Source organism: Stomoxys calcitrans, chromosome 5 (assembly GCF_963082655.1).
Source record: "Stomoxys calcitrans chromosome 5, idStoCalc2.1, whole genome shotgun sequence".
NCBI lineage: Eukaryota > Metazoa > Arthropoda > Insecta > Diptera > Muscidae > Stomoxys > Stomoxys calcitrans.
This window is the reverse complement of record NC_081556.1, coordinates 108,546,249-108,572,609: the sequence shown is the minus strand read 5'-3', so window position 1 is coordinate 108,572,609 and position 26,361 is coordinate 108,546,249. Positions and strand designations below refer to the sequence as shown.

At 40.2% G+C, this 26,361-nt stretch overlaps 1 protein-coding gene across 3 annotated transcripts in view; it reads left to right on the top strand.

Annotated features, from left to right (window-relative positions):
- The window catches only part of LOC106082749 (probable beta-hexosaminidase fdl), a 367,897-nt gene that overhangs the window by 307,879 nt on the left and 33,657 nt on the right, over positions 1 to 26,361 (top strand). The window lies entirely within an intron of this gene.

The following is a 26,361-nucleotide window of genomic DNA, read 5'->3' as shown; positions in this document are numbered from 1 at the left end:
ATTTGACTGAAAGTCAAAAAGATTTATTGAAAAGCGTTATCAATAAGCATAACGACATATTTGAAAATATTGTTGCTCCAATAGCCAACATTGAGCACAAAATTAATACCGGAAATCATCTGCCAATAGCCAATCCACCATACCGGATCTCACCAGCTATGAAAGTGAAGTTGAAGGCAGAATTGGATAAAATGTTGCAAGATGGAATCATAGAAGAAAAGGAATCTCCCTGGGCATTTCCAGTGGTACTTATACCTAAAAAGGATAATGAAATTCGACTGTGCGTAGACTATCGCAAATTAAATGCTATAACTGTCACCGACACATATCCATTACCTCGAATTGATGACCTACTTCATGCAGCTAAAGCAACACCGTATATGTCGACATTAGACTTAAAATCTGGGTACTGGCAAATAAAACTTGCAGAAGAAGATAAGCTTAAAACAGCTTTCACCACACCATTCGGTATATTCGTATTTAACCGAATGCCATTTGGACTCAAGAACGCTCCGGCCACTTTTCAAAGAATAATTGACAAGTTTCGCTCAAGTCTGCCAAAGCTCTTAATACTGGCTTATCTTGACGATATTATTATTTGCTCTCCAAATTTTGAGACCCATTTGTCTGATTTAGATCAAACCTTCGAGAAGCTTAAAAAGTTTGGTTTTCATTTGAATGACAGAAAATGTTTTTTCTGCAGATCAGAGGTCAAATACTTGGGACATATTTTGACTACAAGCGGTATTAAAATTGACCCAGAGAAATCTGCAGCCATAATTAATCGGCCAAAACCGAAGAATTTGAAACAGCTCATGTCTTTTCTTCAAACATGCTCTTGGTTTAGGCGATTTATTCCCGATTTTTCCAAAGTTGCCAGACCCCTATCGAATTTGACAAAGAAGAAAGCTACATGGAACTGGGGGAACGAAGAAAACCAGGCATTTAATAAATTAAAGCAGCTGTTAAGTTCTCCTCCAGTATTGCAACAAGTTCAAGAATCGGCACCATTCCTTCTTAGAACAGACGCGAGCAACTACGCGATCGGGGCTGTACTATTGCAGGGGGAGAAAGATAAAGAACACCCTATAGAGTACGCCAGCCGTCTGCTTATACCCGCAGAACGCAATTACTCAACAACTGAACGTGAAGCTCTAGCCGTTGTTTGGGCTATACAGAAATTTAGAGGCTATGTAGAAGGTTCGGAAATCACCATTTTAACTGATCATCAGCCGCTGAAATGGCTCTTTGCTTTAAAATCTCCAACAGGAAGACTAGCACGATGGTCTTTATTTCTACAAAGCTATAATCTACGCTTCGAATATACCCCTGGAAGGCAAAACGTCGTAGCAGATACTCTTTCTCGTCCACCATGCGAAAGCGAACAATGTTGCATTTCATGCGAATGTAACTCGATTGATATCGATTTTCCTAGAAAAGGATCCGAAGAATTTCGCAAATCCCAGCTTGACGATCCCGAGCTCAAGAAAATCATTGACTCATTTGAACAAAATGATGAAAATTCATACAGACACGCAAGTCGTGGCTACATAATGGTCGACGGAATTCTGTATCGTTATTGCTCTGAACAAGACTCGGAAAACGGCCAGCTTGTCATACCAAACTCTTTACGAGAAGAAATCTTACAAAAATACCACAAAGACGCCACAGCAGGACATTATGGCATAGACAAAACTATTGCTCGTATTGCCCCATTGTTTTATTGGTCTGGAATTAGATCGGATATCACGAAATATGTGAAAGCATGCGACGAATGCAAAAAGTACAAGCCGAGTAATATGAAACCAGCTGGATTGTTGCAAACCGTCAGTAGTAGACAGCGATTTGAAATTATAGCCGTTGACTTATTTGGACCATTACCACGAACTAGCAATGGACATCAATGGATCCTCGCCGTCGAAGACATCTGCAGCAGATGGATGGAATTGTTTGCCCTTAAAGAAGCATCGGCAGAAAATTGTGCTTTAATCTTACTGAACGAAATCATACTTCGATATGGCGTTCCACGCAGAATTCATACTGATAACGGATCTCAATTTATATCTGCCTTGATGCAAAAATTGACTTTTTGTTTGGGAATCCAGCAGACTTTCACTCCAGTGTATCACCCAGAAGCGAATCCTGTGGAAAGAAAGAACAGGGATCTTAAAACCCAACTGTCAATTTGTGTTGGCAAGGATCATACCCAATGGAATTTAATGTTGCCATCAATTCGTTTCGCAATGAACACTGCAAAATGTGATAGTACAAAGCACACTGCGGCATATCTTACGTTTGGAAGAGAATTGAGATCTCCTACCGAAGTGCACTATGACTTCAAAGCCATAATCAAAAGTGAGAACTTTATACCGCAAATCACACCACACTTATTGAGATTAGCAGATACCCTTGAAATCGCTAATGAAACACAAGAGAAAATGCAAGACAAAAATAAAGAAAACGTTGATCGAAAACGCAAATCTCAAAATGATTATCAAATTGGCGACAAAGTATTGGTCTCAACGCATGTCTTAAGCAAAGCAAGTCAAAATTTAACTTCAAAGTTTACACCACGACGTGATGGGCCATATCTTATTATTGGGGAAAAAGGATCAGCTTGTTACACAATAGCTAAGACTGATGACCCAAACACACCAATATCAACACATCATGTTTCAGCGCTCACACCATATGAAGGCGATGCTTCTGCACCAATCTACCCGATTCGGAAAAGAGGTCGTCCGAAAACAACAACCAATACAAACGCACATCAGCAACGGCTGCACACACCAGCAACCCAACACAACAATCAACCGAATGCGGGCACTACTGGAAGAAGCAACCAACACAACACTCACACTTCTACACCCAGAAGGTCCACACGATTGACGAACAAGACTAACCATTAAAGTCCTGGTGACATCATCGAGGCGATTAATGCACCAGAGGGGGAGGATGTAACGGCCGTATTTATTTACCTTGATTTTTTTATGAATGTTGATTATTATAATTATATGTTTGACAATTTGAACTTAATTTATATTTTCCTTAACTGTCCCAACTACCCTCATAAATTGTAATTTTTGTTGAGAGAAAATATGTTTTACTTTTGTATTTCATTGTTTCAAATTGTTCCATTTTAATTCCATTGGATACTAGATTGTTTTCATGATTTTACTTGTCCCTTTATAAGTCATTACATTTAGCTATAAGTTGTCATTCTTTACCGTACCTTGACAAATAAAGAGACTGCAAACCTAAGTCTTCATCGTCTTGTTTTCCTTTTTATAAAATCATATTAAACATAAAAATAAAATTAATACCAAGACACTAGCTGACCTTCGGGACTCCAGTGGCTGGTAATAATCTGAGGACAAATACTGATTATTATCTTATTTGAACCAGATTAATAAATAATAATACTCCTCTAAATAATCATTTATTACAGAGTATAGAACAAAGCGATGTGGTATTTGGTTTCTCCATGGTGAAATCAGATGCAGTTGGATTCAATGGCATTGAACCAAAATTTCTTAAGGCACTGTTGCCATATATTTTTGCCGCACACATTACCCACATTTTTAATAGTATTTTAACTAGGAGTTCATTTCCGGTGGCATGGAAGTGCCCTGAGATTATACCCTTACCCAAGAATTCCAGGGAGTTTCGGTCCATTTCCATTTTGTGTTTTCTGTCCAAAGTATTTGAAAAAATTATGTTTAGGCAGATGTTTTCATATATAAATGAAAACTCTCTGTTTTATGAGAAGCAGCCAGGTTTTCGACCCGGATGTAGTTGTATAAGTGCTCCAGCAGATGTCATGGAGGATATAAGAAATAACTTGGAAAATGACGAATTAAACCTCCTTGTTCTCCTCGGCCATTCAAAGGCATTCGATACAGTCGATCACAATATGTTGGCGGCAAAGTTTAAACACCTGTTTCGTTTCTCGTCTGTTCGCTTAATTATGTCATATCTCTCCAATCGTACCCAATCCGTGGTTTCGAAGTCAGCTGTTTCTAGTCCCTTGCCTGTTATTCGAGAAGTGGCCCAGGGATCAATTCTGGATCTTATTCTATTTTCTTTATATAGCAACGACGTGCCAGACCAGCTGTCATTGTGCAAGGCCCACATGTATGCGGATGTGCAGGTCTATATAAGTAGTCCTAAGGAATATTTAGAAGACCATGTCGGGATGCTGAACCATGACCTGTCTCGGATTTATGCATGGGCAAATGCTAATGGTTTGTGACTTAATCCCCTAAAGTCCAAGTGTATGGTTATTAAGAAATGGGTTTCACGTTACACTTGCGAACCTGTTGTTGTTGTGACTAATCAGAGATTAGAGATCGTGACTCGTGCGAAGATCTTGGGGTGACATTCAACAGTATCTTGTCGTGGACAGATCATATTAATGCTGCTATTGGTCATGGGTATTCTAAGCTTCACTCGCTTTGGGCCACTCAACAATTTACACCTCTATGGGTAAGAATACTGTTGGCAAAGTCATTTATTATACCTAGCCTTCTCAACGGCTGTGAACTATTTGCTAACTGCAATTCTCGAAGCAGCCGGAAGATCGATACGTTCTACAACAGTGTAGTACGCTATGTATATGGTCTTCGTTGCCGTGACTTCACATCCCATTACTCCAGATCTTTATATGGTAATATAACTCCTATGATTTTCTTATGTTCGGTTGAAGAATAGGTTGAGGATTACGCTTCACCCCATGTCGTTGTAGACTGACATCTGTGTCAAGAATCGATTTCTTGTGCACACTTAATACCACCAAGTAAAAGCGGGTTAGGTTCGGCCGAGTCGAATTCCATATACCCTCCACGATGGACCGCATTTGGCAAGTTCTTTAAATGACTTTTTCAAATATATTATAAGAGCTCAGAAAAAACTCTCATTACCAGAAAGGTAAATTCATTCAAAAACTAATAACTTATTATTGTTAGGCATAATTTCTAATAATGATTTTTTTCTATTATTACAAATAAGTGCTTATTCTTGAGCTTCATCGAATGTTGTGTGTAATGACATTTGTACTACCGGTAACACAGATGGTATTTTTGTTGATAGCTCGTTATATTTTAGCAGCTAGTATCTCAAAGGATAGTACGGAAGCTGATCATGACAAGTTCTAACGAATCTTGTGGAGATAAACTCCTGGTGGAATCAGAAGTGGTCTTTTCAGCAGGAGATACAAGTTGCCTGCAGTGGAACCTGTCTCCTTGGGTTGAGAGAATGATCCATTTACAGAAAGCACAAAATACCTGGGTATTTTGCTGGACAGGAAATTGAACTTCAAACAAGAGAGCCAATGGCAAAAGTTGGGGGTTTAGGCCGCGTGTTATGCATTGGGTATTTACTGCAGTTGTCAGACCTATAATGCTATATGGTGTTGTGGTCTGGTGGACGGCGCTTCAAAAGTCCACCTACTGCTCAATACTCCGCCGTATTCAAAGGATGGCTTATTTGTGCATCGCAGCCGCACTGAGGACAACACCATCTGGAGCACTGAATTAAATGCCACATCTTATGCCTCTGGACATTGTGGCTACCCAAATTGCAGCGACCACTGCCGTGAGGTTTAGGGGAGCTTCTTCATTGGTCATGTGGCGGCTACGGACACTGTGTTATCGTTGATACAATATCCGCTTTTTGATAAAAAAAAACGTTATGCCTGAACAGTTCAAAATTCCGCGTGCCGCGCCACAGTGATATCCCAGGAAATTCTTAAGCAGACGAGCTTGCGAGACTAGGAACTACCTTACACATTCCAGGGCTACTGGAATCTGTAGGTATGCCTCTAGCGACATGTAAGCTAAGTTTTCAGGACCGATTTAGACCATGCAGTTATAAAAAGTCAAGACATAAGTCCACGTGCAGCTCAAGAAGTCTTATCGGGAGATGTGTTTATGTGACAGCTATAGCAGGTTAAACACCACATGCAAAATTTCAGCCAACTCAGATAAAAATTGCGCCCTCTAGGAGCTCAAGAAATCTAATCGGGAGATGTAGCTCCCATATAGACCGATCTCCCGATTTGACTTCTTGAGCCTTTACGAGCCGCAATTTTTGTCCAATTTGGCTGAAATTGTTATACCATACACCATAACTGTGGTACAGAGTATTATAACTTAGTGAATTTGTTTGTAACACCCAGAAGAAAGAAATAAAGAGAGATCGACTCATTGATAATTGTACCGATCGACTCAGAATCACTTTCTGATTCGATTTAGCTATGTTCGTTTGTTCATGTTAATTTGTGTCCAAAGTACTGGTAGCAATTTCATCCAATTGTCTTCAAATTTGGCACAAGCATTTTATTGGGCCTAGAGACGAAGTCAAGTGAAATTGGAAAAAATCGATTCAGATTTAGTTATAGCTTCCATATATATGTTCGTCCGATTTAGACTAAATTTGCAATAATATCGTGATTTGTAAATTGATTTTGCACGTGTTATTCTCCTATAAGTCTCGATTTTATTGGTTAATTTCAGATATAGATATAGCTTCGTCCGATTTGGACTGGTATTGCAATAATTTGGTCATTTTTTAACCGATTTACACGAAAATTGTCACAAAGGATTCCCATGTGACTCCCCGTATTACTATTGAATTTAAGAGAAATCGGTTGAGATTTGGATACAGATATAGCTCCCATACATATGATCGTCCGATTTTGAATAATTCTCAATAATTTAGTAATTTGTTAACGGATCTTCACAAAATTTGGCACGAAGGTTTCTCCTATAATCCTTTTGATGGTTGATGAATTTCATAGTTATTTGTTCAGTTTTAGATTTATCTCCCATATATATTCATCTCCGGATTTTCAATTTTAGGCCTTTGCTAACGTATAAAATTTTAGCACAATCGAATAACAATTTGTAACGTGGTTTTGTCTTCGGCGAAGACCAACAGTCGTCCAGGGTTTAACTTTAAGGACCGACAAGCCTTAAATAATAACACACTTGGATATTCCTTTCGGGATAAGCAATTTAGGTTTTATTGATAATATATTTCAGTTACTAGAATTTATGATGGTGTACTAAGCTCTTGGTTGCATTGCGTTGGTAGGTGTCAGTCAGTGCGGCGCTTCGGCTAATTGGTGGCAATTTCGGGAGTTTAGCCGCTGGTTCAGGTGGTCTTCATATTCGATAGATTTATTCGGTACTAGGACGGATGGTTCGGCTGGTATTCGCTTAACTTCCAGCCAAATCGGGGTTCGGATATGGCTTGGGCGTGAACCTCGGGCAGCACAACTATTCTGGCTGGGCACTGTAAAGATAAGAGCAGAGTCAGAATAGAAGCGAACGAGTCGCGTAAGGAGGCGAACGAGTCGCGTGGCGAAGCGAACGAGTGGCGTTGGTAAGCGAACGAGTCGCGTAGGGGAAGCGAACGAGTCACGTTAGTAAGCTAACAGATCGCGCAAGGAAGCGAACAGATCGCGCAAGGAAGCGAACAGATCGTGCAAGGAAGCGAACGAGCTGATGAGATCTCAAGGACTTGGGAGTGAACGACTGCGGACCATGCCGCACGTCTAATGGTTTCGTCTACTCGAGCGACTCATGCCTATCCTCAGAATGGTGTGACATTAACATTAAGTACAGACTTTGACATTGTGACATTAAGTACAGACTGTCAAATGAACCAAGTGAGAAATATATTCCACTTGTCTTGTCAAAAAAGACGCCGAATAACGACATCACCTGTGCCAAGATATAAATGCCCATTCCCACATCATCGTATACCCTTATTACGAGTGTGTATGAATGTACACCATCTGCGCGAATGGTGTGTTCATATCAACATACACATGTACAGATGGTTGAGTTGTCAGCCAGTCAGTGAGTAAAGATGTGTGTGTGTGTGTTACGATGTGCTAGTAAAACGAGACCAGCGTCTGTTTGTATGAACAAATATATATTCGGATGACTATGGCTGGCATATGAGCATTTACGTAAATAACTGCGGACGGACACTGAGGCTCAGTGGATAGAGAGATGACACAACTGCGCAGTGGACACGGTTGTCGTAACATGCATATATTCGGGGACGGCCAAAGCCCAAAAAGTTTTATCATGTACGAATCGACAACGAATCGTTACCGATTGCGATTTACAGAGGCTCAAGATGTCAAATCGAAAGATCGTTGAATATGGGAGTTATATCAGGTTACATCAAATTTTTGGCTTGTAAGGGCTCAGAAAGTCATATCGGGAGTTCGGTGTATGGGTTAGGTTAGGCTGAAAAGAGGGTGCAGATTTAAATTCGCCCCATGTCACTATGGACATACACCTTAGCCAGTAATCGGCTTGTTGTGCGCTCTAAAAACTAAAAAGTAACATCGAGAACATTTTCAGTTAGGAATTCCGTGCTACTTACAATATCCTTAATTGTTTTCCATGCCACTAATATCCTAATGTCTGGTATCGTGTTCCCACCTAAGTACCGGTGTCTGTTGGCTGCGAAGGCCATTCAATGGCTAAGAAAAGGCTCCAACATCTCGTCATCTTCCCCACATGCCCTACACATGCTCTCCATTGCCGCACCAAAAGCTATACTGACCTCCTTCTTACTTCCTTTCAGTAATGACCTCGTCCTCTCACCCTACTTGGCACAGTTGTTGAAAGTCTTAACAGAACACCACATGCAAAATTTCAGCCAAATCAGACAAAAACAGCGGCTTCAAGAAGTCAAATCGGGAGATCGGTTTATATGGGAGCTACAGACAAATCTACACCGATATGTCCCATCAGCAATACCTAACGATCTACATTAATATTAAGTACCGCTATGGTGATTTCGATGGACGGACGTTTCGGCATGGGTTGATCGACTCAGAATGTCGAGGCGGTCTTGTTAGAATTTTTGAACTTTTTGAAATTGGAGACTGTTTACAAACCAACCAAAAGTCATATTCTATCTCATCTTGCTGTGGTATCTCAATGTACTTAAATACCTAAATAACTTGGTATTGTAAATGGGCCATATCGGTCCGTGTTTTGATATAGCTACGATAAACCGATCTCCCGATTTGACTTCTTGAGCCTCTAGAGGTCACAATTCCCATCCGATTTAGCTGAAACTTTGCATGAAGTGTTCTGGTATGACTTTCAACAATTGTGCTAAGAATGGTTGAAATCGGTCTATAACCGGATATAGCTGTCATATAAGCCGATCTTGGGTCTTGACTTCATGAGCTTCTAGAGGGCGCAATTCTTATCCGATTTGGCCGAAATTTAGCATGAAGTGTTTTATTTTGACTTTCAACAACTGTGTCAAGTATGGTCTAAATCAGTCCACATCCTTACATAGCCGCCATATAAACCAATCTCATGATTAGACTACTTGGGCTTCTAGCAATTCTTATCCAATATGGTTGAAATTTTCCATATGTCGTTTTGGTATGACTTCCAACAACTGTTTCAAGTATGGTCTAAATCGGTATATAACCTGATATGGCTGCCATATAAACCGATCTCCCAGTTTGGCTTTTTGAGCCTCTGGAGGGCGCAATTATTACTCGATTTGACTGAAATTTTGAAGGTGGTGTTTTTCTATTTGAAAAATTCATTCAAAAAGCTTGACAAATGCGATCCATGGTGGAGGGTATATAAGATTCGGCCCGGCCGATCTTTACACGCTTTTACTTGTTCGTATTCACTTTTTTTTCTAATCTGAGAGTTTTCAACACCTGTGGCGAACAATTGACCGCCTATGACCTACAAGGGTTGTATGCTACAACTTTCACCACTACGGTTGTCTGAAACTCAAGCCCACTATAAAATCTTTAGTTGAAATATTTCACATAATTAATTGGACCGCATTTGTCAGTTGTTGTTGCCTTTTAAACATTAAATAATTAAGGCAGTAGGCGTATTAATTATTCACAGCTCATAGTAATGTAATGTGAGAGTGATTTTGTTTTTTACTTTGCAATGCGCGCGCCCGTCCTTGAAAGTTATGGCTTGAATCCTTTTTGCAGTGTTGCTGAGTGTTTTTATGAACACCAAAACATATGGTGGTGGTCGTGCAACAAAACAACTCATTAAAATGCCCAAAACAATGAAAAACAAAAATGTAATCCAAAGCCGACAAATTAGAGAATGACTGTTTTTCCCCTCCCCATATAAGGGCCAAAGCCAATGGCGGGAATAAACAAAGCGATGAATTGGCTTCTCTTCTAGGGCTTTTTTTTTTGAGCTGCTAAATTGGCCTTAAAAAAGTAGAGGGTTGTCGGCGTTTGTTCGTGCAAGCACAGTGACTGCCACCGACCACTTATCACCATCATAGCCATAGCCATGGTCTGTTGCCAGTTACCATGGCTTGAATTATAGCATTTTAAAGAGCCAACTAACTAGAAATGCTAGAAATATCTACAGGAAAATATTGGCTGGCCTGCCTTAAAGTGGCGTTGTTCCTTTGTTTACTGACTTCACGTGCAACAGTGTAGCTTGAGGTCGTTTGCACATTCGCTCACAATGGGGCTAAGTTGTAATCTCAAAGGACAATTAACAGTCCTAGAATGAGAAAAATTCAATTGGCGTGACACATTGTCATTGCAACTGCTACACGTACATTGTCTGTTGATGTGGAAACTCTTAGGAATGCCTTGACTTCTACAATCCCTTCGAATACTCATATGTCACAAATAACAACGAAGAAGCTCTGAAGCACCCATGTTGATGCAAACTTATCTGACAATCCATCATCATCATCATCATCATCATCATCATGAATATCATCGTCAACAGCAGCATCATTACAACATCAGTACACTATTTGTTTATTTACTTACTACTATTCATCGTTGCTCATCATTACCAGCCGTAATAGATGTCAACACAAATACTGGCACAATTTCATTGAATTATTTATTCTACGTTTGAGTGTGTATGTGTACGTGTGTATTTGTAAAAGGATTTATGCATGTGAATTACTGTTGGGGTTCTATGTACCTGAGGCCCTTTTGTTAAATATTTACTTTATCTTTTACAAATAAAACATACGAAATAATAGGGTGGCTCCTGAGAAATTTTGGTATAGCATTCACCATAGATATTAAAAAACCAGTAAGCCGGGTGATGCCGACTTTTTAATACCCTACACCTATAATATAGGTACAAAGTGGGAGCTATATATAATTTTAAACCAATTTTAATGGACCGCGGCGGATGTTTTCAGATAGGTTATTCAACAATCTGTATCAAATTTGGAGCAAATATATTCAAACTGTAATAAATACGGTTGACAAAGGACAACATTATCGAAAATTACCCAAAACCTGATGAACATATATATGGGAGCTACATCTAAATGAGAACCGATTTTAGCTTAACTTCTTACATATTGTGGTGGGCATCGATTAAAGAGTTGTGCACAATTTTGAACCTAGCAATTAAAATCGAGCGAAATACATATATGGCAGCTATACATAAATCTGAACCGATTTCTTTGAAATTCACCGGTAATATTAGAAGACATAAGAAAATCCTTCTTGCCAAATTTTGAGAGAATCGGTTAACAAATGAGCACTTTATTGGAATATTTCTGAATATCTCACGAACAAATATATATGGGAGTTATATCTAAATCTGAACCGATTTCAAAAAAATTTTTTAAATATTGTGGTAGTCGTCGAGGAAGGCGTTGTACAAAGTTTTGGGAAGATTGGTTCATAAATGAGCTTGCAATGGCTTTAGGAGTGAAAATCGGTCGATATGTATATATGAGAGCTATATCTAGATCTGAACCGATTTCTATGAAATTCACCACTAATGTCGAGAGTCATAAGAAAATCCTTCCTGCCAAATTTCGAGAGAATTGGTTAACAAATGACCATTTTATTGCATTATTACTGCAAATCGGACGAACATATATATGGGAGCTATATCCAAATCTGAACCGATTTGGAACAAACTACGCAGATATTGTGTTGGTCATCGGGGAAAGCGCTGTACAAAGTTTTGGGAAGATTGGTCCATAAATGCGTTGCAATGGCTTTAGGAGTGAAAATCGGTTGATATGTATATATGAGAGCTCTATCTAGATCTGAACCGATTTCTATGAAATTCACCAGTAATGTCGAGAGTCATAAGAAAATCCTTTCTACCAAATTTCCAGAGAATCGGTTAACAAGTGCCCATTTTATTGCATTATTACTGCAAATCGGACGAACATATATATGGGAGCTATATCTAATTCTGCACCGATTTTGAAAAAACTTCTCAGATATTGTGGTAGTCGTCGAGGAAGGCGTTGTACAAAGTTTTGGGAAGATTGGTCCATAAATAAGCTTGCAATGGCTTTAGGAGTGAAAATTGGTCGATATGTATATATGAGAGCTATATCTAGATCTGAACCGATTTCTATGAAATTCACCAGTAATGTCGAGAGTGATAAGAAAATCCTTCCTGCCAAATTTCGAGAGAATTGGTTAACAAATGATCATTTTATTGCATTATTACTGCAAATCGGACGAACATATATATGGAAGCTATATCTAAATCTGAACCGATTTTGAAAAAACTTCTCAGATATTGTGGTAGTCGTCGAGGAAGGCGTTGTACAAAGTTTTGGGAAGATTGGTTCATAAATGAGCTTGCAATGGCTTTAGGAGTGAAAATCGGTCGATATGTATATATGAGCGCTATATCTAGATCTGAACCGATTTCTATGAAATTCACCAGTAATGTCGAGAGTCATAAGAAAATCCTTCCTGCCAAATTTCGAGAGAATCGGTTAACAAGTGCCCATTTTATTGCATTATTACTGCAAATCGGACGAACATATATATGGGAGCTATATCTAAATCTGAACCGATTTTGAAAAAACTTCTCAGATATTGTGGTGGTCATCGAGGGAGGCGTTGTACAAAGTTTTGGGAAGATTGGTTCATAAATGAGCTTGCAATGGCTTTAGGAGTGAAAATCGGTCGATATGTATATATGAGAGCTATATCTATATCTGAACCGATTTCTATGAAATTCACCAGTAATGTCGAAAGTCATAAGAAAATCCCTCCTGCCAAATTTCGAGAGAATTGGTTAACAAATGACCATTTAATTGCATTATTACAGCAAATCGGACGAACATACATACGGGAGCAATATCCAAATCTGAACCGATTTTTGCCAATTTCAATAGGCTTCGTCTCTATGCCGAAAAACTCGTCTCTAGGCCAAAACTGAAGACGATCGGATGAAAATTGCGACCTGTAGTTTGTACACAAATTAACATGGTCAGGCGGACGGACAGACACACGGACATAGCTACAATACATCGAATCAGAAAGTGATTCTGAGTCGATCGGTATGCTTATCAGTGGGTCTAGCTCTCTTCCTTTTGGGTGTTACAAACAAATGCACTAAGGTATAGTACCCTTTGCCACAGTAGTGGTGTAGGGTATAAAAACAACTAAAAGCGTACTAACTTCGGCCGAGTCGAAACTTATACACCCTCCACCATGGATCGCATTTGTCAAGCTCTTTGAACGGCTTTGTCAATATATATGTAAGCCATATCAAGTTGTTGACCCATATGAACCGTAATTGTCATGGCTGTTGTTAGAAATCATAGAAAATTACCACCTACAACACTGTAGAATAGCGAAACAGTCGATAAGACGGTGAAAATCCTATGGGGTGATGCGGATCATGAGACGACGAGTCTATTACTGAAAGGAAGTAAGGAGGATGTTCGTATAGCTTTTGGTGTCTAACGGTACAAATAGGACTACGAGCTCACTTATGTAAAATCGGTGCGGCAAGTGATAGCATATGTAGAGCATGCGGGAAAATAATGAAACGTTGCACAGTGGGATGAAAGAAAAAAAAATAAGTCGAAATAAGTCTGCCATTTTGGAATGGATAGAGATATCTTCATGAATACATGGTTATAACTCCTCAGCTGTAACCACGTAAAATTTCATGACGATATCTTTATCCGTTCCAAAATGGCAGACTTATTTCCAGATTTTTTTCACCATCCCACTGTGCGTTGGAGCATTTCCTATGTCATTGCCCGGGTTTCGCCGCCAACAGACACCGGTACTTAGGTGGGGATACGATACCAGACATGAACCAAATTAGGGGAGTGGCATGGAAAACAATAAAGGATTTTGTAAGTAGAACGGTTTTCCTAAATTAAAATTTATTTTCAAGGTTACTTTTTAGGTTTTATAGTGCACAACAAGGCGATTACTAGCTCAGGTGTATAACTATGGTGGCATGGGGCAGATTAATATCTGCACCCTCTTTTCAACCTAACCGGCCACCTTCAAATTTTCAGGCAAATCGAGTAAAACTTTCGCCCTCCAGTGGCTCAGAGTGTCAAATTGGGAGATCGATTTATATGGCAGATATATCAGATTATCAACCGATTAAGACCATACTTGCCACAATTGTTGGAAGTCATACCAAATTATGCAAAATTTCAACAAAGTCGGGTAAGAATTGCGCCCTCTAGAAGCTCAAGAAGTCTAATTGGCAGATCGGTTTATATGGAGGCTGTATCAGTTTATGGACTAATTTACACCGTACTTAGCACAGTTGTTGAAATTTATTCCTCAGTGATATGTGCAAAATTTCAGCCAAATCGGTTAAGAATTGCGCCCTCTACAGGCTCAATAAGTCTAATCGGGAGATCGATTTATATGACAGCTATATCATGAACCGATTTGAACCATACTTAGCACAGTTGTTGAAAGTGATGCCAAAACACCACTTGTAAAAGTTTAGACAAATCGGAGAACAATTGCGCCCTCTAGAAGCTCAAGAAGCCAAGATCCCAGATCGGTTTATATGGCAGCTGTATCAAAACATGGACCGATATGGCCCATTAACAATCCGAAGCGACCTACACTAATAAGAAGTATTTTGTGCAGAATTTCAAGTGCCTAGCTTTACTCGTTCGAATGTTAGCGTGCTTTCGACAGACGGATGGACGGACAGATTGAAGGACATGGCTAGGTGGACTTAAAATGTCGCGGCTATCAAGAATATAAAGGGTGATTTTTTAAAAGCTTCTGAAAAGTTATTCAAAAACAAAAATATAAAAATACATGAAATTCTGAAAAATTCATAAAATCTCTATTTGAATCGATAGTACTCTCAATAGAATTTAATGTTGGAAGATTTTTTCATGCAAATGTTGACCGTGACTGCACCTCAATTGGTTTATCCGCTTAGCCCAATTTTGGTAGACCCATTATATCAACCCGTGGTTAAAAGCCCTCCAGGATTGAGCCAATGAGGTGCCTGCATAAAGCGCCATAAGGACTTGTCTCCTTGTTTCATGTACTGAAAGCTCAAAATACCTGTTTTGCTGGACAGGAAATAGAACTTTCAATCCAGCATTTAGGAAGGGGTAAGAAGGGCAACTGTTGCCCTACACCTCTGCAAAGGAGCCATTGGCAAAATTGGGTGTTGAAACCGCGTGTCATTAACTGGCTGTATACTGCAGTTGACAGATCTATAATACTATATGGTGTTGTGGTCTGGTGGACGGCGGTTAAAAAGTCCACCTATTGTTGAATAGTCAGCCGGATCTAAAGGATGGCTTGTTTGTGCATCATAGCAGCGCTGAGGACGACACCATCTGATGATGATGTAATGTTACACCTAATGCCTCTGGATATTGTAGCTAGACAAATTGCTGCGATCACTGTTCTGAGGCTTAGGGATCATTATCTTTGGCTAAGCGGCGTGTATGGACACTGTTATCCTTGATTTGTTTGATAAAAGTACAAATTTGTTTGATAACGCACGCTTCGTGTTTTGTTTCACTGTTAAACATCTTCAGTTTGTTCTATAATTTCTATAATTTTACCATGAATCGTCTTAGAAACTAACAACGCTTGTAAATGGTTGAATTTTTTATCAAAATACGCGCATTGTTAAGAGAGTTCATCGCACGCTTCTTCTTCTTCAGCGACGAAGCTCATTTTCGGCTCAATGGGTATGTACATAAGCAGAATTGTCGAATTGTCGATTTTGGAGTGAAGATCAGCCAGAAGCATTGCAAGAGCTACCAATGTATCCACACTTTGGTGCAGTTTATGGGCTGGTGGCATCATTGGACCGTACTTCTTCAAAGATGATGCAAATCGTAACGTAACTGTGAATGGTGAGCGCTACCGTGAGATGATATACAACTTTTTTTTGTCCAAAATGCAAGAGCTTGACTTGCATGGCATGTGGTTTCAACAAGACGGTGCTACATGCACACACAGCACGCATAACAATGGTCTTATTGAGAGGCGAGTCCGGTGAACATTTTATTTCACCTTCGGGACCGATCAATTGGCCGCCTAGATCGTGCGATTTAACGCCTTTTGGCTGTTTTTGGTGGGGCTATGTTAAAGCGCATGTCTATACACATAAGCCCGCTTCAATTGACGCATTGGAAGACACCATTGAAGCATTTAGTCGTGAGATACCGGCCGAAATGTAGGAAAGAGTATGCCAAATTTTGACTAAGCGGATGGACCATCTGAGGCGCAGTCACGGTCAACATTTGCATGAAATAATCTTCAAACATCAAGTTATATGGGCCGTACTAAAGATTCAAATATTGATTTCATGCGTTTTTCTTTTCTGAATTTTATGTGATTTTTTAACTTTCCTATAGCTCTTAAAAATGTACCCTTTACTATATGGATGGTTCCAAACTACACGACCAGGAGGACTTTTGCGTGTACTCTGAAAAACTAGCACGAGTTATATCGGAAAGGTAACCCGACCAGTGTAGTGCGTATCAAGTGGAGATCCTTGTAATTTAAAAAGCGATGGAAGGGCTAAGATGTAATGCTATAACGACGATTGGCAAAAAAATCTTCTCAGGCAGCCATTAAATCTCTGGGGAACATATTTCTGAATTCAAAAACCGCCTTAGACTATCACAAATCTCCAACGAGATGGTTTAAAACATTAGTTCTGGGCCACAGATATATTCCAGGGAATTGTAAAGCAGACGAGCATGCGAGACTAGTTACCTTATACATTCCAGAGGGAACTGAAATCTGTGGGTACGCCCCTAGTGACAAACAAGGTGACTCTTCAGAATCATTGTCCCTATGGGCAACGAATGACAGATGGTCATCTAGGAGGGGTTGAGAATATTCCTTAATTATGTGGCCTTGTCTACTGGCTAGAGCAGACGTCTGAGCCATAGTGTCGGTCATGACTGATCACTGTCTGATCGAAAAAAGACGGTGACAGATGGAGGTGGACAAGTAACGACTTTGGCAAAAGCTGTGAGGACATTGAGAAGAAGAGACCTTTGCACATCTACTGTGTACCCCACTGGCAGTCAGAAGGAGTTCCACTTCATTTCATTGAGAACTTGTCTGATTTAGCGGATGTGAACATTCGCAAGTTGTTGGGCATTTTAGCGCGATCTTGGGCGGCCCGGTAGCCGAGTTGGTAGCGTGCTTGGATTACCAGTGCAGGGGTCGTGGATTCGATTTCCCGCCAGAAGCCTTTGTCTGTCGCTACTGTGGTATCACAATGGATTTAAAATTGCAATGACCCTTCAGTTTTCATTTCCACAGTCAAGGCTATGATTCCTCAGCCCCGGGATAAGTGAAACTTTGTACTTTAGCCAGATGACTATGGCCGCACTGCAAGCACGGCATTCACGCTGTTATCGTAGATAAATCTTTTTCTATGATATTTTTTTCACTGTGTGCTGATATGGATTGCAATCTGTCCAAATTTTAAATAATTTGGTAATTTGTTAGCCGCTCCTCACAAACTGTGGCACTAAGTTTTCTCTTATGACCCTTCTGATCACTGATAAAGTTAATAGAAACCTGTTCAGATTAAGATATATGTAGCTGCCATATACGTAAAGCTTCCGATTTTCACTTTTAGGGCCTTAGATTAACGCATTTATCAAACGATCTTCTTAAAATTATACACAACGATTTCCTCTTTGACTCTCACAATATGTCCGGATTTTGGTCGAATTTCTGCATTTCTCTATTTATGCTGATATAAGTTTCGATGACCTAGCCTGTCTACCAACTGTGGTGTAGGAAATCAAAAAGTCGGCTTCACCCGACCTTAACCAGTCCTTACTTGGGTTTTTTCTTTGTTTCACCAACTATAGGCCATCGCCCATCATTTCATGGCAGAATAGATGTCAACACAAATACGTTTTTAATTCCTTTGAATTTTTTAAATATGTGTGTGTGAATTTATGTGTGACAAATAATGCTGTGGTTGGGGTTCCGCTTGGTGGGGGTCCTTATGTTAAATATTTACCATATGTGTTACACATGTCTATTCATACACGTTTACTAGGGTGGATATAGATTCGGTTCATTACCTTGTTGCAGCAAAGGTTCGTACCAGTTTGAACATGGCGAGGAAAGTACGATCTGACACTGCACGGAATCTGGACATTGAAAAGCTGCAAACACAACAAATGGCAGCGGCATACTCCACTCGACTGACCCAACTACTTGATGAAGCACTCCTTTTTCCGATGATATAATGGCGCAGTGGCAAACTATTGCCCACTCCATGGAAAATGCCGCGAAATTCGTACTTGGGTACCGAAAGCCTCCTCCAAGAAACCCATGGTACAACCATGAGTGTCGAGATGCTATCAGTAGCAACGCGCCAGATGAAGGAGAGGTATCGGGAGAAAAGGAGAGAGGAGAAACGTCTATTCCGCAGAAAGAAAAAGGAAATGAAAAGACGTGAGTGTGAGCAAATTGATATGTACAGGAGTCAGAATGAAGTCCGGAAATTCTACCAAAGAATTAAACATCAAACCGATGGCTTTGGTGCAGGCCCATCCTCCTGCAGAGACAAAGATGGAAATCTGGTTACTGACACAGATAACATGCTGAGTATATGGAAAGAACATTTTACCCAACTGCTAGTGTCCAACGTTGGCGGCGAAGAGGATACAGTAGAACCAATCTCTGATGATTGTATAGAATGTTTACTTCCTAGTCAGAATGAGGTCCAAGTAGCAGTGATCCGACTAAGGAACAACAAGGCAGCACCCACTATAATGGGTAAAGATGGGTATCAACCCCAAAATTCATATGTAATACATGTGTATTTATTGAGTCTCCTGTCTCCTTGGGTGGCGAGAATGTTCCATTTACAGAAAGCGCAAAATACCTGGGTGTTTTGCTGGACAGGAAAGGCAATTCTTGCCTTATACACTTACAAAAGAGCCATTGGCAAAAGTTGGGGGTTTAGACCGCGTGTCATGTATTGGGTATATACTGCAGTCGTAAGATGTATAATGCTATATGGTGTTGTGGTCTGGTGGATGGCGCTTCAAAAGTCCACCTACTGCTCAATGCTTAATTGGATCCAAAGGATCGCTTGTTTGTGCATCACAACCGCACTGAGGACGACACCATCTGATGGGCCACAGAGATATTCCAGGAAATTCTACAGCAGACGAGCTTGCGTGTCTAGGAACTACGCTACACATTCCAGGGATACTGGAATCTGTAGGTATGCCTCTAGCGACATATAACCTAAGTTTTCAGGACCAGGCCGAAAGGACAACGAAGGAGAGATGGTCACAAAAAGGGGGCTGTGAGCATTCCAAAACTATGTGGCCTAATCTAGACTTAAAGATGTCTACTGCTTTGCTGTCATTGGCTAGAACAGACGTCTCAGTCATTGTGTCCGTCATGACAGGTCACTGTCTAATCGGAAAACATGCTGACAGACTGAAGATTGCCAGCAACGACTTTTGCAGAAACTGTGAGAAAATCGAAGAAGAAGAAACTCTAGAACACCTTCTGTGTGTCCCGCACTAGCAGTCAGAAGGAGCTCCACTTAAGGTTCTCATTTCTTTGAGAACCTGTCTGATTTAACGGATGTGAACATTCGCAAGTTGTTGGGGTTTTTAAAGCGAACTGGATGGTTCAACGGTAGGATTTAGAAGGCATCTTCCTTCTTCTGTTCCTGTGGTATCGTAATGGACGAAAACGTGTTAGTGAGTCCGATGGCAGACCGCCACTTAAACCTAGCCTAACCCAACCATGGCAACACGGATTGACGCTCGATTTCAGTTGCCAAAATTGAAAATTCTTCAACTTTAGCGTGTTTCTTTTATGAGATTTATTTGCATAGTTGCCTTTTTCACTCTGTTTTGTCCTAAGGATCGTTAAACAAACATGGATTCTGCAAAAAGTTTATACAAAATAAAGTTGGTTGAATTCTAGATACCAAACTTCTGTCAAACCAGCAAACATTAAAGCTTCTAGGAAGGAACCGAAGAAAGATGATCTAGAGACCCCCTTATAGACTGATTTGGACTGCATTTGGCATAGTTGGTGGAAGTCATAACAGAATACCGCATGCAAAATTTCAGCCAAATCGGACAAAAATTTCGGCTTGTAAGGACTCAAAAATTACGGCTTGTAAGGGCTCCCGAAGTCAAATCAGGAGATCGGTTTATGTGGGAGCTATATCAGGTTATAGACCGATTTGGACCATACTTAACACAGTTGTTGGAGGTCATAGCGGAACACTATATGCAAAAATTCGGACATATCGGGCAAAAATTGCGTCTTGTAGGGAGATCGGTTTATATGAGAGCTGTATAAGGTTATAGACCGATTTGAACCGTACTAGACACAATTATTGGAAGTCATAACAGAACACCACTTGCAAAATTTCGGACAAATCGGGCAAAAATTACGGCTTGTAAGGGCTCCTGGAAGTCATAACAGAACACCACATGCTAAATTTTAGCCAAATCGGCCAAAAATTGAGGCTTGTAAGGGCTCAAGAAGTCAAATCGGGAGATCGGTTTATATGGGATCTATATCTAAATCTGAACCGATATGATCCATTTACAATCCCCAACGACCTACATCAATACTAAGTATCTGTGCCAAATTTCAAGCGGCCAGCTTTACGCGTTTGACCGCTATCATGATTTCAACAGACGGACGGACGGACATGGCTAAATTGAATCAGAATGTCGAGACTAGCCAGAATTTATATACATTATGGGTTACAAAACGGAATGACTAGATTAGTATACCCCCATCCTATGGTGGTGGGTATTAAAAGGCGCTGCGGATTGGGCCCGGTTAGGCTAGTACTGTATATAATTAAATTCTCAATTAGTGACACAACCTACATCATATTGGCAGTGCAAATTGCAAATTTTGCCCATGAACATTCCACTAAGGAACAGGGACACACTTCTCACACCTCTTTGGAGGGAAGTTTTACATGGCATATTACCTCACAAATGTTGCCAGCATTAGGAGGGAAGAGCCACCGCTGAAATTTTTTTCTGATGATCTCGCCAGGATTCGAACCCAGGCGTTCAGCGTCATAGGCGGACATGCTAACCTCTGCGCTACGGTGTCCTCCTTATCATATTGGCAGTGATAGTTTGTTAATCGTTATGGTTTGACAGGGTCGTTTCATCCAATTGGCGTATTACTATAAACCAAAACTATGAAAATTACATTAGAAAACACTTGGCTTAAGTTTTAACCAAAACTGGGAAATTCTATAGCCGATAGTTCTTGTTTCCCCATTACAAACACTTTTCCCCTAAACTTTACACTACTGTTCTTTATGTTTGCTTTGAAGAAAGTCCGAAACTATTTTCAAGGAAAAGTTTCCAATTTTGGAATAAATTATCCCAAGTCTAACTCTTTTCGAACACCTTACTCAGTTACAAAGTTGAATGAGGTTTTCTGTAAGTTTTCGAACAAAATAGTTGACATTGTAATTAAGAGCAATAAATATAAACATACATACTTGTGTCGGTGATTGTGTCACTCAGTTTCAATTTGATAATGTAAAGTGAATAAGAGTTAATGTAACACAACCCTTCCCTACAACCATTTATGTTATAAAAGGATATCCCAGCAAGCATAGGACATTAACGCCGCAATAACGTCATATATGTCTTAGGTCATTGCTATAGTTTCAGCTTTGATATTTTTGAACTTAAAGTTTGTTTTGTGTATTATAAGGTGGATTCATGTAGAGGCTATTTTTTGCCCATTGTTAGTCCCCAGTGAGATGAGGTAAAAAAAAAAACAAAAAAAAAAATAAGTAACAAGTAAAAGCGTGCTAATATTGGGAGCCCATCACCATGGTTTCCACTAAAAGTCCATAAAAAATTAGTTGAAGGGCATAGTTGTAAAGTACAACGTATCAAATTTCTGTCAAACCAGGCAAGAACTAAGACTTCTAGGGTCCGTATAAGGCTAATCGGAAGGTAGATTTATATGGTTTTAAACCAGTATAGGGCACATGTGGTTCTGTGGGTAATATTTCCACTCCCATGGTCTATTGTTCTTGCGCACGTACACGAATTTATGAAATAGTGTGGGTGTATTAGCCCGGCACTGTTTTTAGACCATAGATGGTCAAAAACACACAATCGCATATGCCTATCACTGGTTAAGACCAATTTGCTTCATACCTACCATGGATGTTGGCAGTCATAGCAAAACACTGTATGCAAAATTGCAGCCGATTGGTTTATATGAGAGCTATATCAGGTTATACACCGACTCGGGCCACGATCGTTGAAAGTCATAACAGAAAACCGTGTGGAAAATTTCAACCCAATCGGATAACAATTTGGGCCCAAAATGGCAAATCAGGAGATGGGTTTATATGGGAGCTTTATCAGCTTATAGTCCGATTCGAACCATACTTATCACGATTGTTAAAAGTCATAACAGAATACCACGCCCAAAATTTCAGCCCAATCGGATAAAATTGCAGTTTCTAGGGGCTCAAGATGTCAAATCGGTAGTTCGGTGTATATGGAAACTATATTAGGTTATACCCGATTCGGACCATACTTGCCACAATCGTTGGAAGTCGTAACAGACCACTATGTGCAAAATTTCAGTCCAGTCGGATAATAGTTGCAGATTCTAGTGGCTCAAAAATTAAGTTAAAGGACCACTTTATTTGGGAGCTACATATATCCAAGTCTGAACCAATATAGACCATTTGCAATTCTTAACATCCAACTACATCAATATGAAGTATCTGTGTAAAACTGATGAGCAGCAAACTTTATGCGTTCGACCGCTTTCGTGATTTCCACAGACGGGCGGGCGAAAAGGGATTGATCGACTCAGAATCTCGACACGATCAAGATTATATTTACTACTATGAAATCGCATATCAATATTTCGAGGCACTACAAACTTGCAAATGCAAATTTTGCCCATGAACATTTCACTAATAAACAGGGTCAAATTTCTAACACATCATGGAGGGCAGTCCGATTCAAGTTTTAAGCTCGATGATAAGCGGCCTCTTTTTTATAGCCGAGTCCGAACGGCGTGCCGCAGTGCGACACGTCGTTGGAGAGAAGTTTAACATGGCATAGTACCTCACCAATGTTGTCAGCATTAGGAGGGAAAACCAAGGGTGAAAATTTTTTCTGATGTTCTCGCCAGGATTCGAACCCAGGCAGACTGGCTAACCTCTGCGCTACGGTGGCCTCCTGCCACCAACGACCTACTACTACATCAAAAAGAAGTATTTGCGTAAAATGTTGAGCGGTTAGCTTAACGTATTCTACCGCTATCGTGGTTTCCATATACGGACAGATACGGTTAGATCGAATGTCAAGACGTTCAAGAATATATGTACTTTATAGGGTCGCAGATCAACATTTCGAGGTGCTACAAATCGAATGAGTAGATTAGTATACCCACCCCACATCCTATTGCGGTGGGTATATTAAGTATTGGATGAGCATAACACACTTATTTGGCAGATCGGCCTTTATTATAACTATATCGAAATATAGTCTGATCTTTAATTATCTTCATTTACTTTAATTGGCCATTACAGAAAATTTATTCCTCCAGTCGAACGTAGAATAGATGCCAAAACGCCTCGATCTTTTGTGCTTTTTCTCCAATTGCTGACACCCAGTTCCAAAATATCGTTCTCCACTTGGTCACTCCATTGCAGTTTTAGTCTTCCCCTTTTGCGTTTTCTTTTATAGTCGCCTTCAAAGGACTTCTTTGCTGGAGCTCCTTCATCCATTCTGACAATATGACCTAGCCAACGCAGCCGTTGTGTAACCATGCCTTCGTCGTCATACAGCTCGTGGTTCATACCACGCATATACTCGCCATTAACATAAACTATTCCATATATTGGGTTGCCACAAAAAGTAATTGCGGATTTTTAAAAGAAAGTAAATGCATTTTTAATAAAACTTAGAATGAACTTTAATCAATTAGTTTAGAAACAAGGCCTCCTCTCGACAGACGAAGATTACACTAAACATGATTCGGATACTACCCGTGTTGTTACATGGCTCTGAGGCATGTGTTTTTGTGAAAGCAGATGAGGCAGTTCTTGGAGTATTTGACAGAAAAATCCTTTGTAAAATATTGGGTTGCCCAAAAAGTAATTGCGGATTTTTCATATAGTCGGCGTTGACAAAATTTTTCACAGCTTGTGACTCTGTAATTGCATTCTTTCTTCTGTCAGTTATCAGCTGTTACTTTTAGCTTGCTTTAGAAAAAAAGTGTAAAAAAAGTATATTTGATTAAAGTTCATTCTAAGTTTTATTGAAAATGCATTTTCTTTCTTTTAAAAAATCAGCAATTACTTTTTGGGCAACCCAATATTTGTAACACCTCGAAATATTTGTCTAAGACCCAAGGATTAGAAATGCGATGGCCTTGCGAAGTCGTGTCCAAAAGTTTCCCTGTGACGAGAATTAACAGATCGTCCGCGTACGCACAGACTCCAACAACCAACAACCAACTCCAACACCCAACCTCTCCAATCTAACAAGAAGATGGTCCATCACGAGGATCCAGAGCAGCGGTGATATTACCCCTCCCTGAGGTGTTCCCCTAGTGACATTAATCCTCACCCTTCTGACACCAATACTGGCTGCTATCTCCCTGCCGCATAGCATATTGATTATCCAAACAATTACACCATTCCCCACATCCGCTCCCCTAAGTGCCGCATCAATTGCAGATGAGCTCACGTTGTTAAAAGCCCCCTCAATATCCAAAAACGCCGCCAGGGTGTAGTTCTTGTAATCGTTATGTCTCTCAATATGATGTACCACATGATGTAATGCAGAGTCCAAGGATCTGCCCTTTATATAGACATGCTGGCAGCGAGAGAAGTAAGATGTTCCCAACTCTCTTCTGATATGAAGATCTAATATCCTCTCCAGCGTCTTCACAAGAAAAGAGGAGACACGAATCGGCCTAAAATCCTTCGCTGAACTATTTTGCGGCTTTCCCGCCTTCGACATGAAAACTACCTTGACTCTTCTCCAAGATGTGGGAATATAGGCAAACCTTATATATGCCCTAAACACTCCTACATATTCATCACATAAATAGTGGGAAAACTTGCTGCAGCATCTTTGGATAAATACCATACGGCCCCGGGGACTTAAATGGTCCAAAAGTGTATAGTGCCCAGTGCACACTCTCATGAGTCACCAGTCTGTCGCCAACATCCTCCTCATCCGTATATCCCTCGCATATAGAAAGCGAATGCTTATATTCCGTGGAGTTGCAGTCCGAAAAATGTGTCCTCAGAAAATGTGACAGGGTGTCCCTGAGAGCCTGTACGAACTGTCATCACATAAATAGTCGAAAGTTTCCTCCAGCATCTTTGGATAAATGCGGTACGGCCCCGGGATACGGCCCCGGTCCAAAAGTGTATAGTGCCCAGTGCACACTCTCGTGAGTCACCAGTCTATCGCCAACATCCTCCGCATCCGTATATCCCCTGAATATAGAAGACGAATGCCTATATTCCGTGGAATTGCAGTCCAGGGAGAGCCTGTACGGACTGCCATTCGTCATTTGCTTCCGCATTCTGAAAGTCTCCTTTATATAGAAAGTTCCTCCTTTTTATACCCTTCACCATAGGATGGGGGTGTACTAATTTTGTCATTCTGTTTGTAACGTCTAAGACCCCATAAAGTATATATATTCTTGATCGCCATGACATTTTAAGCCGATCTAGCCATGTACGTCCGTCTGTCCGTCTGTTCGTCCGTCCGTCCGTCCGTCTGTCTGTCGATAGCACGCTAACTTTCGAAAAGGTAAAGCTAGCTGCTTGAAATTTTGCACAAATACTTCTTATTAGTGAAGGTCGGTTGAAATTATAAATGGGCTAAATCGGTCAATGTTTTGATATAGCTGCCATATAAACCCATCTTGGGTCTTGACTTCTTGAGCTTCTAGAGGGCGCAATTTTTATCCGATAAAGCTGAATTTTGCACATATCGCTTTAGTACGACACCCAACAACTGTGCCAATTTTGGTCGAAATCGATCCATAACCTGGTATAGGTGTCATATAAACCGATC